At 37.3% G+C, this 17,482-nt stretch overlaps 1 protein-coding gene across 2 annotated transcripts in view; it reads left to right on the top strand.

Moving 5' to 3' along the window:
- slc23a2 (solute carrier family 23 member 2) overlaps positions 1-17,482 on the top strand; it is a 59,005-nt gene continuing 41,523 nt past the window's right edge. For both annotated transcript variants that reach the window (XM_056246537.1, XM_056246536.1), the window contains exon 1: positions 1-266. The gene's annotated coding sequence lies outside the window, so the exon portion shown is untranslated. The remainder of the gene's footprint in view (positions 267-17,482) is intronic.

Here is a 17,482-nt window from a genome sequence, read left to right as displayed (position 1 = left end):
AAAGCCACAGTGCCCCTGTGTGTGTGTATGTCCGTGTGTTGCTATATAACAGAGGGGGGAAAAAACGTTCCACTCGCCTCTTGCTCATCATATGTAAGCCCGTGTAGTCAAAAGACTCATTCCTGTCGAAGATGTTTGCTCAGAGAAAGTCGCTGTTTCTGTATTGACCCTCGGTAGTGTTGAAGTAGGACACTCAGTGTAGCGCGACAGAACACAAGGGGAAATTACAGAAGACGAGGACGACGGTTTTTTTTCTTCCCTGAAAGGTGAGCAATAACGACTGAATGTATTTTGTGACGCAAGTGGTGTACTTGTAAATGTAAATATATGTTTTCTTCATGTCAATTATAACGGAAGATGTCCTAGTCGCATCCCATTAACACCTCATTCCAGTCCCAGCGATGCGATAACGTTACAGCTAACGTTATGCAGAATCTGACTTCTAACCGGCTTGACTGAATACTATTAAAGACGACGCTGTTATATGAACACTTACATTTTTTCTTGTTTTCTGGTTTATGTGTGTATATAAGACTTGATTTTGAGTATGGATAACGTTCAGCACCGTCTGTCTGTTGAGCTGAGCCATATAGCAGTAGATGTTGAGTCACTGGCTCCTTTTAAAAGACCACGTGCTTTCAGCCGTTTTGGTTTCAGATGTATTTTTTCATCTTATAATAACTACAAGTGACAGCGAGCGGGTTAATCTCTCTGTTTTCTAGGCAGCGCACATGCTTAAACACACATGGTTGATCACTTAATTAAGATTTAATTATGCTAGACGACATTAAAACGCCACGTTTAATTACGCCAAACACAACAAAGTATTCCGTTTATCATTTCCCCCTTCAAAAGCAGTGAGAAATGTACTTTTCTGTCAAGTATCCAGTTCCAGTACGGTGACATGTTTGAATATTAAACGTTCTTGTCTTAGTTGATTAAATAAAGGGATACTTGTTTCATTATCTTTGAGAAGTATGTCAAGGTTAGTAATAGTTTGATAGAAGAGGTGACATGGGGTAAAGATTGTGAAGAAGAGCAGGCTCATAAGGTTCATGCCTGACATCATCATTTGCGATACAACCTGGACATGGTTTGTGCCTCATTAAATATGGATTTGGTAATTGGTGCATGTTTTTTCAAAACTGTCAGGTGTTTCTATGGAAATCAGTAGTAGGTGTAGATGAAGTCTAGTGGCTCCTAACTGGAAGTTCCTAGGCTGACTTGAACCTCTCCCAGTTGTGCCCTTGACCAAGATACTTTACTAGTTTATTGTCCCTGTAAGACATTGGTGCAACGTAAATTGCTGAATGGAAAATTAGTAAAAAAAAAAAAAAAAAGTGGTGTTGGTATAAATGTTTTACGATCTTGGAAAATCTGGAAATATTAGGAAATTGTGATGAGTTCTAACATTATTAATGTCTTTCTTTACTGTGACTTAATATATGTAATGCATCTTTGCTGACTAAAAGTGTTAATCACCCCAATCTTTTGAGTGGTGGTATATTTGTTTATAATATTTGTCTCTGAAAAATGAAATCAGCAAGATGTTGATCTTTGTATAGTAAATCTTTCCACAAGCCATCGTGATAACATCGGTCTGTTGAGGGTCTTATTGGAAACATTTGTACAGAAAGAAAAATCATAGAGTAATGTAAAAGCTTGCTATCTGACATGCATGTTTAAATCTTCCTCAGAAATCTCTATGAAATTAAGTTTACCCAGCAATCATGAATGACTGGAAAATGAAATATATATTTTTTTCATCATACAGTGTGGGAACGCTGAAGTATGAATGGCAAATCATGCCCTTATGAATCTTCCAGTTATGCATAGAGGATGGAGGTCATTTATAGCCAACCTATGCTCTCCATCTTTCTGTGGTTCATTGCAAAATATTGATTTTATGTTATTTTATGTTTTCTTTTGAGTCATTCGCAGTGCTTTGGATGATTTTGTAAATGATTCCTAAATTATCCAGCCATCCATCCATGAGATATAGTATAAAGTCAGTGACATCTCCTCCATATGGAATACATTTTTTTTTTTTAAAGGTGTAGGCCTATCTCACAATTGTTTTTTCTCACATTTGCAGGTTTATAGCTCACAGACACAGTTCAGAGAAAAAAGTCAGAACTGCTAGTTATAAACTTTCATTTGCGAGTGGGAAAAAAAGCCAGATTTGTGAGTTTATATATCGTGATTCTTATATTTTTTTCCTTCTCGGAATTGTGAGATATAAATTTGCAATTGCGAGGAAAAAAAAGTCTGGATTGTGAGATATACACTCGCAATTGCAAGAAAAAGTATTATACCTCACAATTCTGACTTTTGTTTTCTTCTCAGAATTGTAAGAAATAAAATTAATTCTGAGGAAAAAATGACAAACTACAAAGTAATAGGCAAAAATATACTTTAGCACAGTAACTAAATGCTTTGCTCCGCTGCATGTTTCTGAGAGGATAATTGATATACTTTTTTTTTTCTTCTTTTTTTTTTAAACCTATAGTTTAACCTTTAAAAGTATGTCAACAGAAAGACATCCAGGGCTGCAGAAGACTGTTTTGAGTGGAATGCTTTGCTTAAACAAATCTGTTGTGCTTGGTTTTGACTTGCCTAAATATTGTACAGAGAAGTTAAAGGCGATGGATCGTCATAGTTGTATAGTCTTACTTTTTTTTTTTTTTCATCTTTGAATCAGCATTTGTCAGCAGAAGTCATTGCTCACTTGTCAATCCAAACGTACCCAGAAGTGGATTGTTTTAATAAATTGCCAATTAACTGTATTGATTTGACACAGACAGCTTAACTAAGTAAAGGGAGAAGAAGCATGTAATTAGACAGTGAAGCTGAGAGAGCATGTTAACACGCCATCAGGCTGATGGTCACAAGACGTTATGTAACGCAGCACTGAAAAACAAGAAGGTATTAAGATCTTTCTTCCTCTTTTTAAATTATTCTTTCTTTTTCTCAGTCATCTGATCACTCACAAAATGAGATTTAGTCTCTTGAAGCGAAAAATATGCCATCACTCACACATTCTCACTCACGCTATTTCAGTCTTTTTCCACAAGACTTCTGATTCTCTCTTCTGTTTTATGATTAGGAAACATTTATGATCACACTTTAGTTTAGGGTCCAATTTACTATTAGCTGACTTTTGCCTCAATAAACTCCTCCTAATTACTGCTTATTGATAGTTAGTAATGTGGTTGTTAAGTTTAGGTAGGATTAAGAGATGTAGAATATGGTCATGCAAAATAAGGCATTAATTGCTGGTACTGTCTTTTTGTTCCGACAATGCCATGGTTTTAAGGTATAGTTTAACCAAAAAATGAAAATTCTGTTATCTCGTTCCAAAACCTGTATTCTCTTTCTTCTGTGGATAAAAGATATTTAAGATATATAACCATTGGCTTCCAGTGTGTGATCAAAAGGAGACATTGCTCAAAATATCTTCCTTTATGTTCCTTTAAGTCATGATGAAATGATGACTGAATTTTCATTTTTGGTTAAATAGCCTATTCCTTTAAAGAATTAAATTCTATAGTTGTATTTAGTAAAAAAAAAACTATGAATAACACTTATTGGCCTCTGATTGAGATTCTTTAAATAAACCACCCTTATAGGTTTAGCATAATTGAGATCCTGTTGGTTTGCTGTAATGTAAATTGTGAGGGTTTCACACCTTGCATAAGAGGAAGGTGTAATGTCACTGGTTTCGAAGAAGGATCCAGTGACATTTACTCATTTCATTTATTGGCATTCATCTTTATTAGCTCTGAGATTTTTTTTTTGAAAAGTCACTGGTTTTACCTCGTTTATTACTTGTGTGAAAAGCATTGTGCCATTAAATGTATGGATTTTAATCTTAACAATGATCTGGTTTTGATCAATGATCTGGTTCATCTTCTAAGAATTTATCACTGGTTGTTAATTATCATTAGTAGAGCCCGACCGATATGGATTTTTGGGGGCCGATACCGATATTAGGGAGTAAAAAAAGTCCGAGACGATATATCGGCCGATATTATTTATGTGTATATTATAATACAGTAGCAATATTATTTATGTGTATTATAGTACAGTATACCAGTCAAAAGTTTGGACACTTTCCTATTGGTGTTTTCAAACTTTTGATGGGTACTTTACACAGTATAAAAAGAACAAATATATTTTATAAACACGTTTTGCATTGATCACTCAAATGTGGTGATCAAACTCTTGTGTGAAACAGATATGTAATGGAGGCAGGGGGAATGATAGAATGAGAATTATACAGTTGAGCTGTAACCAAACTAGTTTGCATTGCATGTTATATTATATTATATTCTAAATACTGTTGCATAATCTTCACTAACGACTTTGTCTTTTAATTTAGTCATAACTTGTATCAATAAATATATAAAAAGTGTCACTGACAAAACCTTATTATCTTCTATTTTTACTCTTAATTCCTCTAATCTCTACCAGTGGAGGAAGAACTCAGATCTTTTTACTAAAGTAAAATTAATAATATCATAATGAAAACGTTTTTAATTACATATGTACAGTACTTTTATACTATTTTAAATAATTAGTAAGCAAAATGTACTAAACGTGAAACTAGGCTACTCTTAATGCAAAATGGCCCTATATAAAGTGTTATAATTATATAAATTATTGGAATATTGCTTGTTGTTCATGTTGTAACGTAGCGTTATAGGCAGAATGAGCTTTAACACTGTGTCTACACCGGACGCGGCCGTTATTGCTCGCGTCGCAACAGCTGTTTACCCGAGACAAAGCAGAATCAGTTTACTGTCGGAGATCGCTCGCGCCACGCATTTTAATCAATGTTTCATCAACCAATTGCCTTAATAAATAAGAAGTAAATATAGCAGACAATATAATCAGGACTTCTCAGCTGCGCGCTTGCAATAGTCACAAGCTCACACAATACGTGACAGAGGCTTGTAGCAGAGAAATCAATTCTGTGAATTACACTGCGCAAATCACAAGTAGGCTACTACCCACCGGATGAAGAAGGGTTGGCTCTCAGTCTCCACAGGCTACGTAAAGTATTCATTTTATTTTATTTTATTTTTCGTGTTCGCATTTATGAGGAAAAAACAATGTTACAGACGCGACAGTTCAGCACTACAGACGTGAGCGCTCTGAAAGCGGCACTAAAATATGCTTTGAAACTTTCACATAGACGTCAAACAGAAAGCACAAAACCTTTCGTTTCAAAGTGAATTTCGTTTTGTATTAATTGTATCTTAATTTTAATCAATGTTTCATCAACCAATTGCCTGGATTTAAGAAGTAAATATACCAGACAATAGATAATCTCGACACGGAGGCGCCTGCGGGTGAACTGGAGCTCATCTCATGAACCGAAACTCAGCCTATAGACCTGAGAATTGAAATATATCTATATTGAAATGTCTACTTTTAAACAGAACAATTCAAAACGAAAGACAGACAGACTTATGTAATCGAATGAAATGTGCATTTCTCTCTGGCGCCGCGTTCACTGAAGATCGCGAGTCAGCATAGTCAACTTCATCTTTGGCTGACATTGACTGAAAACACTTGTTTATTAATAAACAATTAAAGGTCTCCTTGCTATATTTGTTGTATTCATAATAATTACTTTTGCCAGTTCTTTGTGACAGCTTTTAGGTGCTTTATTGGCAGCGCCACCCTTACATGAATCACCGCACCCGCATTTTTTAAAATATTCATTTATCGGCCATTATAAATGCCGATACCGATAGTTTGGAAAATGCCTAATATCGGCCGATAATATCGGCCCGCCGATATATCGGTCGGGCTCTAATCATTAGGGATGCACCGATATGAAAATTTTGGCCGATACCGATAACCGATATATTGGCCAATAAATCTAAATCAAATTTTAGATAATTTGAGAGCCTGATTACAAAAACAAGTCTCACCATTAAAATGTCTCAAGCACACAATTATAATGATGTTCTCATTATAAATTTATGTAGCCTATATGACAGACTTAAGCTGCACTTTGAACTGTTTTTTTTTTTTCTTCCTTTTTTGAAATGATTTCAAGCAATTCAAAACCATCATGGCGAACAGTGCATCTGAAGTGTCTCAGCTGAAGGAAATAATCCATTATTTATCGGCTTTAATATATCGGCCTCATTTTCTTATTGGGCTGATAATGATAACATAAAAATGAACATATATCGGCCAATACCGATATGGTGGCCGATATATTGTGCTTTCCAATTGTCATTGCTCTTATAATCTGCACTTTTATTTATTTTAAATAAAAGAAAGTAATAAAAAAACCTCAAACTATGATGATTGTGTTCTCATGTTAAATACTTGCCATTGGCTATAGTTGTCCTACCCACCCAAAAATTCCACCCAAAGCAGACAATCAGGGTCACATGATGTGCTTCTGCATGGTTTTTAAAACCATGACGTCCTTGACAGTGACTTTTTTCACAAAATGTGCAGACAGTGGTTTTTGTTAGTGTGTCTGTGTCAGATTGATCTAGGCTATAACCTGTTAGATTCAGTCTATTTGAGTTGATATCATTATAGTTTGGTAAAGAGTTCATTTTTACCTGATACCTTTACTTTTTTAAAAATCCTCACATAGTTAAACATATTAGCTCAGACTTAAAGCGCTGCATTTAGATGTTCACCATAATTCACCTGTTCTTACTAAACAGCATCTCCTGAGATCTTGTAGTTGCAGCTCTATAAATCTCCCTCGCTGTGCTGCAGTAAATGTTGTTGGCATGCTATCTGCCGCAGACCAGATTCAATCCCACCCTGTTCTGCTGACAGAAGCCCTTCAGATACCCCTGTTGATTTAAATGCCCCCTCCCTTTCTGTGGGGGTCCTTTTGTGTTTAATTGATGTGCATCCAAGATACCCTATGGATATATTCATTTCTAAAGGAATGTGTCATTCTTTGATATTCACTGCACTGAAAGTCAAGTTCGCCCCTGCAGAGGTGCGCTGATGTTTAAATCTCCGCTCAGTGGGGCAGGGCAGCGGTCCAGTAATGTCAGGTCCCCTGCAGTGCTGCGGTATTGTCACTAAACTCACTTCACCACTGAGAGGGCTAATTAAACTGCATATTTGTGCAAGTTAACTGGTATGGAGGAATGTGTTTACACGGGTGTGGAAAGGTCAGCCTCTTTCCTGGGGAGAAACCAGTTAAAATCAAGAATGATGACTCTGGGCAGTAGTTTTCAAGCTAGTGGATCAAAACCTTTCATCAAAGATATGCATGAATTACAATACCCGTTCTTGTCTTAGGACAACTTTGATGAACTTTTTTTGATCCAGGTCAAATGTTGACTACTATATTAGTAGACTACTATATTATATATTTAATGTCAATGTTTATGTTCTCTGTAAATCATCTGTGAATTAACTTTTTCTTTTTCTTTTTTAACACACTGTTCAGGAGCCATGTGCCACTGTTGACAAGCAAGCGCTGCTCTGCCTTTTGTGCTCTTGTGGTGCTGAGGGTAGTGATTGAGATGCAGTTTGACCGATGTTTGCGTTACGTACATGGCCGACCGACCAATGGTGGCGTGCAAGAAGGTGGGACCTAAAGCAATGCAAAAACGGCGACTGTAGAAAGCAAAAACCGAATCCGGGACACTTTGGGCGGTCTAGAAATCCCGGCCGGACACTTTTGTTTTAGGTCCAAAAAGAGGACATGTCTGGGAAAAAGAGGGCGTATGGTCACCCTAATAGTATTTCAACTTAAGCCTATTTATTTCAGTTAATTGCCCAGGCAACATTTCTAATTTTCTTAAATTAAAACTTATAGGCCTAATAATAATAAGATGATAATGATTATATTTATCATTTATTTTATTTTTATTTAAAGATGGTGATTTTTTTATTGATTTATTTTAGTTAACTGTAACAACACTGAAACTGGTAAATGTGAGTATTATGACAACACATTATTTCCAAGAGTAAATTGTTTTTTAAATGTTATTGAATAATAATTTGTTTGACTTAAGAACAATATACAAAAATACACAAAAGCTAAAACTTATTAAACTTTTAAATGATTAAACCTATTAAAGTTAAAAGTATTTAAATGTTATTTTTTTAAAATAAAATAATATTTAATAATATTAAGTAAAGGTACCGTACTATTATAATTTGTTTAATACAAAGTATTTTTGTTTGTGCAATATTAGAATATTACAGGAACATTTTCAGTTAAAGTCAGATTTATTTCTCTAGCATTTCGCGCATTAAACATTAAAAATGGTTAATAATATCGAAGCAAAACATAGTGCCAGACAGTGAGCGAATGAAGGACAACAGTATGACGGGGGGAAAAAAACACTTAGAAAAAGGCCATACGTTTTTTATTTTGATTTTTTTAGTTTATTTTTTATCGTCTATCGTGGACAACTGGGGGGTTCTTAGACCCTAATTTTAAAACCATTGACTCCGGGAAGGCGGGTCAGGATATTGTGCATGATCTTGGCAAGGCTTTAAAGTGTGTATGTCAGGTTAAATTTGTAATTATGATTAACACAAAATAGTTAGGGGGGAAATACACGTTTGACAAGTTGATGTATTGTTTTGTATGTTTTTCGATACCTAAATATAAGATGAAAAAGTTCGTTATTTTCAGTACTCACTTAAAACTGCTCCTCCCCCCAAACGAATCGCTTGACGTCATAAGAGGGAGACGTCTCCCCAGGTCGCTGAGAAAGTGAGTTTGTGAGCTGTGTTGATAATTGTACGAGTGATAGAGCGAGAGAATTAGTGATTAGGACATTTATTTATTTAGTTAGTTATTGAAGTTAGGTAGTTAGGTATACGCAGGCGTATTTTCACGATGGTGAATTACTGTGTTTGTGCTGGGTGCAAAAACACTGTTAAAACCAGTCACAGAGTCCACTTTTTCCCAAAAAGCAGGTCTGTGTTCCTTGCCTGGGTCAACTTTGTTTGGACCAAACGCGCTGACTTCAGTGCTGCTTCGGTATCCAAGATTTCGGTCATTTGCAGCGCCCATTTCTTCCAGTTTTTATGTTTTGACTGTTCGATCGCGCCCGCGCCTCTCTCTCTCTCTCTTGGTGCGTTCAAGTCATCTCGTATAGATCGTATTTACGAGTTGAACGCCACCACAATGTCGTAAATACCAGTGGGGAGTTCGGGATTTTCTCTAAGCCCCGATCTTTCCGAGTTGTGGGCGTGTCACTGAGAAACATGGCGGAATACCACAATACTTAAATATTATGCAGTGATATTGTCAAGGTTTTCTTATTTACAGCGCAGTTAAGCGAATTTCCTGCACAGAATATGATAGCATTATAATATAACAGTGCAACATGTAACGATAAAGTTGGCAGTGGCTTCATAAATTAATTAAAAACATTAAAAAAACAAAGTACATCCGATGCACATTTCTTTGTTCTTCATTTTCTAGAACAAGAGTTTAAGAACCTTACTGTATTTTTGTGTAATTAATTAAAAGAAAGTACTCCGCCATCTTCCTCCGACGAAAGTGACTTGAACGCACTGCCGTCGTAAACGCGACTTCCCACCTCGTACGTACGAACTTCCCCAGGAGGACTTGAACGCACCATCTCTCTCTCTCTCTCTCTCACACACACACACACACACACACACACCCCAACATATTCCAGCATTGCAATCTTGACATCGCAGCCTGTTCATTATAGCCATGGAGCTTCAGAGCTAAGGCGGAGCTACAGATTAGGTGTCCCTAAATAACCCGCGTATCTAGTTCCGCATTAATTTGCACGCGAGTTTTATTTATTTTTATACCGTGTATTCTCTGTGTATATTCATGCACCGAACCGTGATGCCTGTACCGTTTCGGTTCAATATACGAATACATGTACCGTTCCACCTCTAAGTTATGCCTATAGCCTACTTACCAAGACACCTGGCCAACTCTCCACTGGTTCTGTTCACACCAGATATTTATGTTTCTTCTATAGGAATTATTTAAATTTCTGTTTGGCTCCTCATCTGTCTCACGCCTGGGAGGCTTAAAATTGTATGGCTGTGGGCCATCGTAGGTTTGAGGGGCATTTTGGATCTCCTTAGACTCAAAACTCTCCATACTCGAATATAACTTTTTTGGCACATCTCCCTCTTCTGACGTCACAGCTCAGCTGTGTTTTAAAAATATGACCTTGACAGAAATGGCTATAAAGCTTACTGTAGGGCAATTACAGTAATGATTTTAATGACAATTACATTTTCACTAAACCTTAAATGTAACCTTATTTAATCTAAAAAAAATTAACCTGACACACACACTTTAAGCGGAAGTTTGTGAGTGTATAGATGCTGAGTTTGGGCTTGTATAAAGAATGTGTGTGGAATCTGAGTTTTATTAGTCACGAGTGATGAGTTCCTCTAAAGCTAATGACAGAGAACTAGTAAGTTCAATTTTGTCTCTTTGGATTATCTTGGTCTAGTTTCAGTTCCATGAACTTTGGATGAGTGACATTTTGTAATGGAAAAAAAACATACAATAAACAAACATCCATAGATATTACTGTTCTCAAGATTGGTGTCAGTAAGATTAGCTGGGGCTTTGCCAGGTCCAACTCAATGCTTTGGTTCCAACTTCCAAGACGGGCGGTTGGAGGGGGCTGATCCAACCATTCGGCCAGTCATGACGTGCCAATGATTGGCAATTAAATCAGCCGTATGTTTCTCTTCCCTGAAGGCGGTGGCAAAGGGTCAATCAAGCAATTTAAACATTAGTTCTTCTTTCAAGAGTATATCATCCTTGTATCCCTGATGCATATCTGCTGGAGTTCCGCGGCTCTGCATCCCCTGGTTGTGCTCCGAAGTGGGTGGGGAGCAAAGACGATGAATCAGAATTACAAGTGAAAAGCCAGTGTTCCAGTGAAAGCCACCACCCACCCATATGTGAACAGCAGTAGAGGAATAATCTGAATCGGGATATGGATGGATCTGAAATAACCACAGAATTAACACAAGAAGGTGTTACAAGTGTGAAGACTGACGATTTCAATCAGAAAAGGAGATCAAATAATAAAGACTGTCACATGTATCCTGTACATGTATTTTTCAGTTTGAGAATCCCTTTGCTGCGGTGGTTTTACCAACCAAGCAAGTGACTGAGTGCCAGACAGATCTGACCTGTTAACAATAGAAAACCCCAAATTAATCAGCAAAACCTCAACTTCAACAAAAAAGAAAACGCAAAGCACCCAAACTTCTAGTGAAACACAAACCGAAACAAGTGAAGACCAAAGTTTAACAATGGAGTGTATTTTTCAGTGGAACTGTTGTGGTGTTAAGGCAAATTTTGCAGAACTTCAACGACTAGCCATGATTCTCAACTTTTGGACATCAAGAAACTCATTTAACACCAAGCAGTTCTCTGTCTCTGAAAAAGTTTGTAAGTTTTCATGCATATGGTCCAAACATACACAATCTTCTGGTGGCACAATCAAATTAGTTCCACATGATGTTATTTGTAGTCGGATCACAATAGACACTAATCTACAAGTAGTAACAGTACGATAAACCCTTCATAAGGCGATCACTCTGTGTTCTATATACCTCTTGACGTACCAGTGACACTTCAAGATCTAAATAAGCTTTCTGACCACCTTCATAATTATAGGAGATCTTAATGGTCACAGTCTATTATAGGGTGGAAATTATAGTAATGCAAAAGGGAAAAAAGGAAAATTGTATTAATAACAATGATCTGTGCCTTTTCAATGATGGCTCAAATACCTACTTGCACCCGGGACATGGAACAAATTCTGCAATTGATATAACAATATGTGAGCCTGAACTTTTACTTGATTTCTCGTGGCAAAATGGGATGATTTATGTGGAATCCTCATTACCTCCATTAAATCAGACTTTCAACATACAAACCCTATATGGAAACTTGAAAAAGCCAACTGCTATCTTTTTCAGACCTTGTTTTACAGATATACTTCTGGAAATGGGAAATTAAATAGAACCAAATACATCATCAAAGCCAAGTCGTAGGACCAATCCAAGGTTCAATTGTAAAAAGGCTATTAAAGATTGGAAAAAGCAGAGAGGATCTTCAACAAGCATCCAACAAATGAAAATTAAATTTAAAATGTCAAGCACGTAGAGTCATAAATGATACAAAGAGACAGAGCTGGAGAAGATTTGTATCCAATCTAACAACTAACACCCCCCCAAATTTTTTTTTTTTTTAAATACAAAGTACAATGTATATCTAATACAAAAGATGAAAAACAGATGGGAAGGTCCTCAAGTACAGCATATTAAACATCAGGACACCCTTTTAACCCCAAGCCAATAAATAATGTTCTACCAATGCCATTAAAAAAAACCCCGAATCAATAGAAAACTGTCGACCTGAATTTAACAGAGTACGAATTTGAACTATACTTTTCATTCAAATAACTCTGAACCATATATTTAACCTTTTACTCTGGAGGAGCTCTCCTGTGCTCTCAAATGATCTCCTGTTGGACCTGACAGAATCCATTATTAGATTTTGACACAGTTTCACACAGTGTTATTTATTCTTCTGGGAATCTTTAATACCATATGGAGAACAGGAGATATACCACCATCTTGGAAGGAAGGAGTTGTTATTCCCATTCCCAAACTGGGTAAGGACCACTGTGATTCAAATTTCTATCGGCCAATAGCTCTAACCAGTTGGGTCTGCAAAACTATGGAAAGAATGGTAAATGGGTGTATGGTCTGGACACTGGAGTCAGAGCACAAGATCAGTGATTATAGGTGTGGTTTTAAACGAGGCACCTTAATCATCTCATCAGACTTGAATCATTTGTTTGGGACAGCTTAAAAAGAGCATGCTGTAGCTGTATTTTTTTTATCTACAGAAGGCCTATGATACCACCTGGAGATATGGTATTCTCAAAGATCTACATGAAATCGGTTTGAGAGGCAACCTAACCTTTTTTATCTTCAACTTCCTTTCTAATAAAAATGTATGTGTTCAAATAGGAACCATTTAACTGAAGGGGCTGTTGTTAATCAACCCCAGGGCATGGAGTGAATGTGAAGGAGTTTTCATTATCAATCACAACTTAGAGTATTCTTCGCTCAAATTCAGTCCCTACAACAGAGGTAGCCTTCTTAATAAGTTTGTTAACTCTGTTTCTATCTCCTGTATGGGCACCCTCTCCCCAGCACGCCACAGCAAAGAACAGAGAACTGGCCACCGCTGTCTGGTAGACGCTGCACTGTAGGGGACGGCAGATGTTGAATGACCTCAGCCTCCTTAAGAAATAAAGTCTGCATTGACCGTTCTCGTTCACCGTCTCCATGTGGCTCTTCCAGTCCAGCTTGTTGTCGAGCTGCACACCACGGTCCTTGTGGCTGGATACCATCTCCACCTTGATGCCCCGGATGGTGATCAGAATTGATTTTGTTCTCAGTTCCTCCTAAAATCCACTACCATCTCTTTGGTTAAGGTGGAGATGGTTGTGGTCACTTCAGACCACAAAGCCCTTAATTTTTGTCCTGTTCTCCTCCTCCTCGCCTCCCTTAATTAGTCCGAAGCCGCTGTCAGTATTTTCCCTGAAGTCCCCTGTGTAGATGGTAAACAGAAATGCGTCCAGAACCGTTCCTTGTGGCGCCCCCGTATTACTCAGGATAGTATTGGAGACACTATACAGACACACACTCTGTGGTCTGCAGGATAGATAGTTCATACACCACAGGGTCAATGATGAATCCAACTGTATTCTCATCTTCTCGCACAGCAGTCGAGGCTGGATCATATTGAAGGTGCTTGAGAAGTCAAAGAATGTGGACCTCACAGATGCATCAGGAGTGTCCAGGTGTACATGGGTCCTCTGTAACATGTAAATGAGGGCATCATTTACAACCTTGTTGGGCTGATATGCAAACTCTAGAGTCTAGAGGATCCATGTGAGTTGACATACTAGCTTTGATGTAAGAGCACTTGTCTCTCAAAGGTCTTTAAAATGTGTGAGGTGAAGACATTTAAGAGACCGGTCCTCTCTTACACCAAGGCTAGTATGGCATTTGAATTCCAGACCAAGGCTCTATCTTCACAGCTGAGGCTCGAGCATTACTCCTGGTTCTAGAAGATATTGAGAAGGGTCGAGAATGGTACTTTTTAATTGCCTATGACTCAAGGTCTTGTCTTCAAGCACTTGAATCCATAAAGACTGACCACCCCATAATTGTCAAAATTTTAACTAAATTAGATCTTTCAAAGAAGGAAAACTTTATTATCTTTTGCTGGGTTCCAAGTCGGATTGGCCTGACTGGTAATGAGAGGGCGGACACGGCTGCCAGGGATGTGCTTGACCTAGAAATATCTGACTGTCAAATACCACCTTAGGATTTCAGACCATTTATTAACTTCTACATCACTAACAAGTGGCAGAAGAAATGGGATGAAAATAAAAATAATAAACCGTATGAAATAAACCCCAGTATAAAAAGAAGTTGAATGTCTTCCATAACTTAAAAATCAAGACGTGGCCAATTTGTCTTCACTATGTGCTGACCGGTCACTCAAGACTTACAGATGGGTTTTTATTGATAGGCAAAGTTCCTTCTTGAGGCTATGCTGCTAGAAAATGCTTTTTTATTTCAGAAACGTGTTCACATGGAATATTTCAGGATGTTTCACCCGAATGTATTTTAGATTTTCTATCTCATGTCAAGTTGAAATGTTTTATATAATAATACAAATTTTATGGATTGTGACCTGTTGTTTGCCATGTAAATAATCCTGATGCCAACATGGCGTTAACTTAAAGTAAAAAATAAACAAACATCAACCAAATTGGTATCTGCAGACAGTGACAGTAACTTTAGGCTAAATTCCTTTTTAGGATAAAATTGTTTAGCTTTGGGACTGGCTTTGACGCATCTTAATTAATTCCCATGAAACAAAGTGAAACTTTCAATGGTCACATTATGCTGTATGCGATGACCTGTCATATTCTGACAATCTCTATCAATGTCCTCCACAACCGAATGACTAACATACGTTTCGTCATTAAGGCTGCAGCAGAAATGAGCTCAGCGTGTGTGTTTTGTCTATAAATGTGCTGCTGAAGAGGCTGGTTGTCTAGGTTTAACTGTTAAACATCAGTAAGCTGTAATTATGAGGTAATAAGATCATTAAGGCTGACCAAAATTAAATGTGCTTCAAACGTTAGTCACCAGTGGCAACAGACATTGTTGTGGGATTATTACAAAACATTAGATGTCTGGACTTTAATATTTTCATTCAACAATAAAAGTCTGTAGAAACTAGTGCCGACTTTAAAACACCAAGTTCTTCCTTTATTCTCTTCCTCAGGTGTCTTAAAGCTGTTATGAGTTTATTGGATTAGTCTTGCTCCAGTAATAATTGTTTCCAAGTGAGATGGTTTTCTCCAGGTTTAAGGTTTCTATTTTGAAGTCCAACATTGATATATTATAAATGCATCACCTCAGTTAGCCAAATATTTGTATGGCTCCAAATTTGTCCACCTCAGGCTCTCTCCAGATTTGTGTGGATGCTTCGGTTTATCTGCCAGCCATATAGTAAAATGGATCTGGTTCTGTTTGAAATCAGGACTTAAGGCCCATTCACACCTAGAACAATAACTAACGGTAGCAACAGGGCCTAAAATGAACCCTCGCCAAGTGCCAAATGCGAGTAAAAATCTTGTTTTCAAGTATATGAAACTGTGTTAATCGCCAGTTGGGCGGTTACATTTTTGGACAGTTGACGGGGCAGTGTTACATCACTACGAAAGTTTAAGCATGGCCAATTTAAATAAAACTAGAACTTAATTTGTTATTCGCTTTTTTGTGCGCAAACATCCGAAGCATGCGCCAAGAAATCTGCGATGGAATTGAACTCTTTCGCCTCTTCTTGTGCTTGAACAGACATATTTAAACAGTATTACGTCAAATTGCCATGTCTTGGCAAGTATCCTTGTAAACATAGTCAGTTATGGTTTAAATTAATGTTTAACAGTATATTGGATCCAGTATTACAGGATAAAGTGGCAGCAGTAAAATTTCTGTGTTTTTAATTTTAATCAAACAACAAAAGACAAAGAACTCATTGCTCTTGACCGAATAACTTTTGCAACTTTAATAAGGAATAATCCGTTTCATGGCTGGTAAAGAAAATATTTATGGCCGGTAAATTTTCAAAGTCACTGGCCATTGGCAGGTGTGGCAAAAAGTTAGTTTTAGTCCATGGGTAGCAATAGAAGATTAAGTTTTAAAAACTGTTCTTAATGTAAAAGAATAACAGTCCACACCACAACTACAATGATGGCACAGAGGAACAATGTCATTTAAATCACGATTTTTACAATAAAATAAAACAATAAAAAAATTGACCGCCAATCAAAATCCAACCTGCTTTAAAGAGCTTGAACATTTAAAGCGACAGACAACATAACTGCAGAAAGCTTATAATAAAAAGAACATTATTGTGAGTTAGTGTGTACTCTTATATAGTTATTGTTATAGTTACCAATAGTTATTGTTCTTAAATCTGCTCAAACCATGTGGGACTGCAGTATCTGTGGATGAATCCGTCCTGCTGTGTTTTGGGCCGTCCGCTGATGATCACGTTACTAGGACACATACTATACCTGATAGGTCATGACTAACAGCAGTAATGCTGAATGTTGATATAAACCGACAGCTCACTCTGTTTGTCTACGTGCCTCACAGGCAGACACACACATACGTACTTGTATAGATGAGTCCCTTTCACACATTAACTCTGATAAATTACTGTAAAATTACCAGATTTTCCAGGTAAATACACAAATGTGCTGTTCAGCATCTTTTTACCGGTAAGATGCTATTTAAACATCAGTACCAAAATACAGGTAAACTCTGTGATGCCATTCATCGAAAATGACATTTAAACACTGAAGCTTAAAGTATGCTTATTTTATTTTACCCGAACACTAGCATATGCAGTTGAATCCATAGCCTTTTCAAAGTATAGCGGTTGGTCGACACATGCGCTCTAGAAAGATTCATCTTTGTCCAGTGTCTGTGCCATTTATCTCGAAGCTATGACCAATAAAAGTGTCTTTGTATTCTTTTAAACTAAAGTTATGGGTTTAACCCCTCTCACAAGCTCTTGTCGATGTGGCCGTCTGTTGTTGTGGCAGTCTCTGATATTTTGTTGTTGTTGTTGTTGTTCGTCTCTTTAGTTTAATTTTCTACTGTGAAACAACGACCTGGGCCAGTGTTGCCACCTTGAGGGACAACTGATTAGTGCAAAACAAATTCATTGCACTTGTAGGATCTGCGCATACTATGTACTTTGTATCGGGCGGCAAGCGCACACTACATGCATACTATTCTGTTGACGAAATTTGCGTCACGGTTACTATGTGGACCCTTGTGTGCCCTTTAAAACCATAGACAATAAAAGAAATGGACACAGCGACCCCCTTGATTT

This window comes from Rhinichthys klamathensis, unplaced genomic scaffold (assembly GCF_029890125.1).
Source record: "Rhinichthys klamathensis goyatoka isolate OS25496 unplaced genomic scaffold, OSU_Roscu_1.1 h1tg000040l_1, whole genome shotgun sequence".
NCBI classification, from domain to species: Eukaryota; Metazoa; Chordata; class Actinopteri; order Cypriniformes; family Leuciscidae; genus Rhinichthys; species Rhinichthys klamathensis.
Note: the sequence above shows the minus strand (reverse complement) of the source record. Positions and strands in the feature narration are given on the sequence as shown.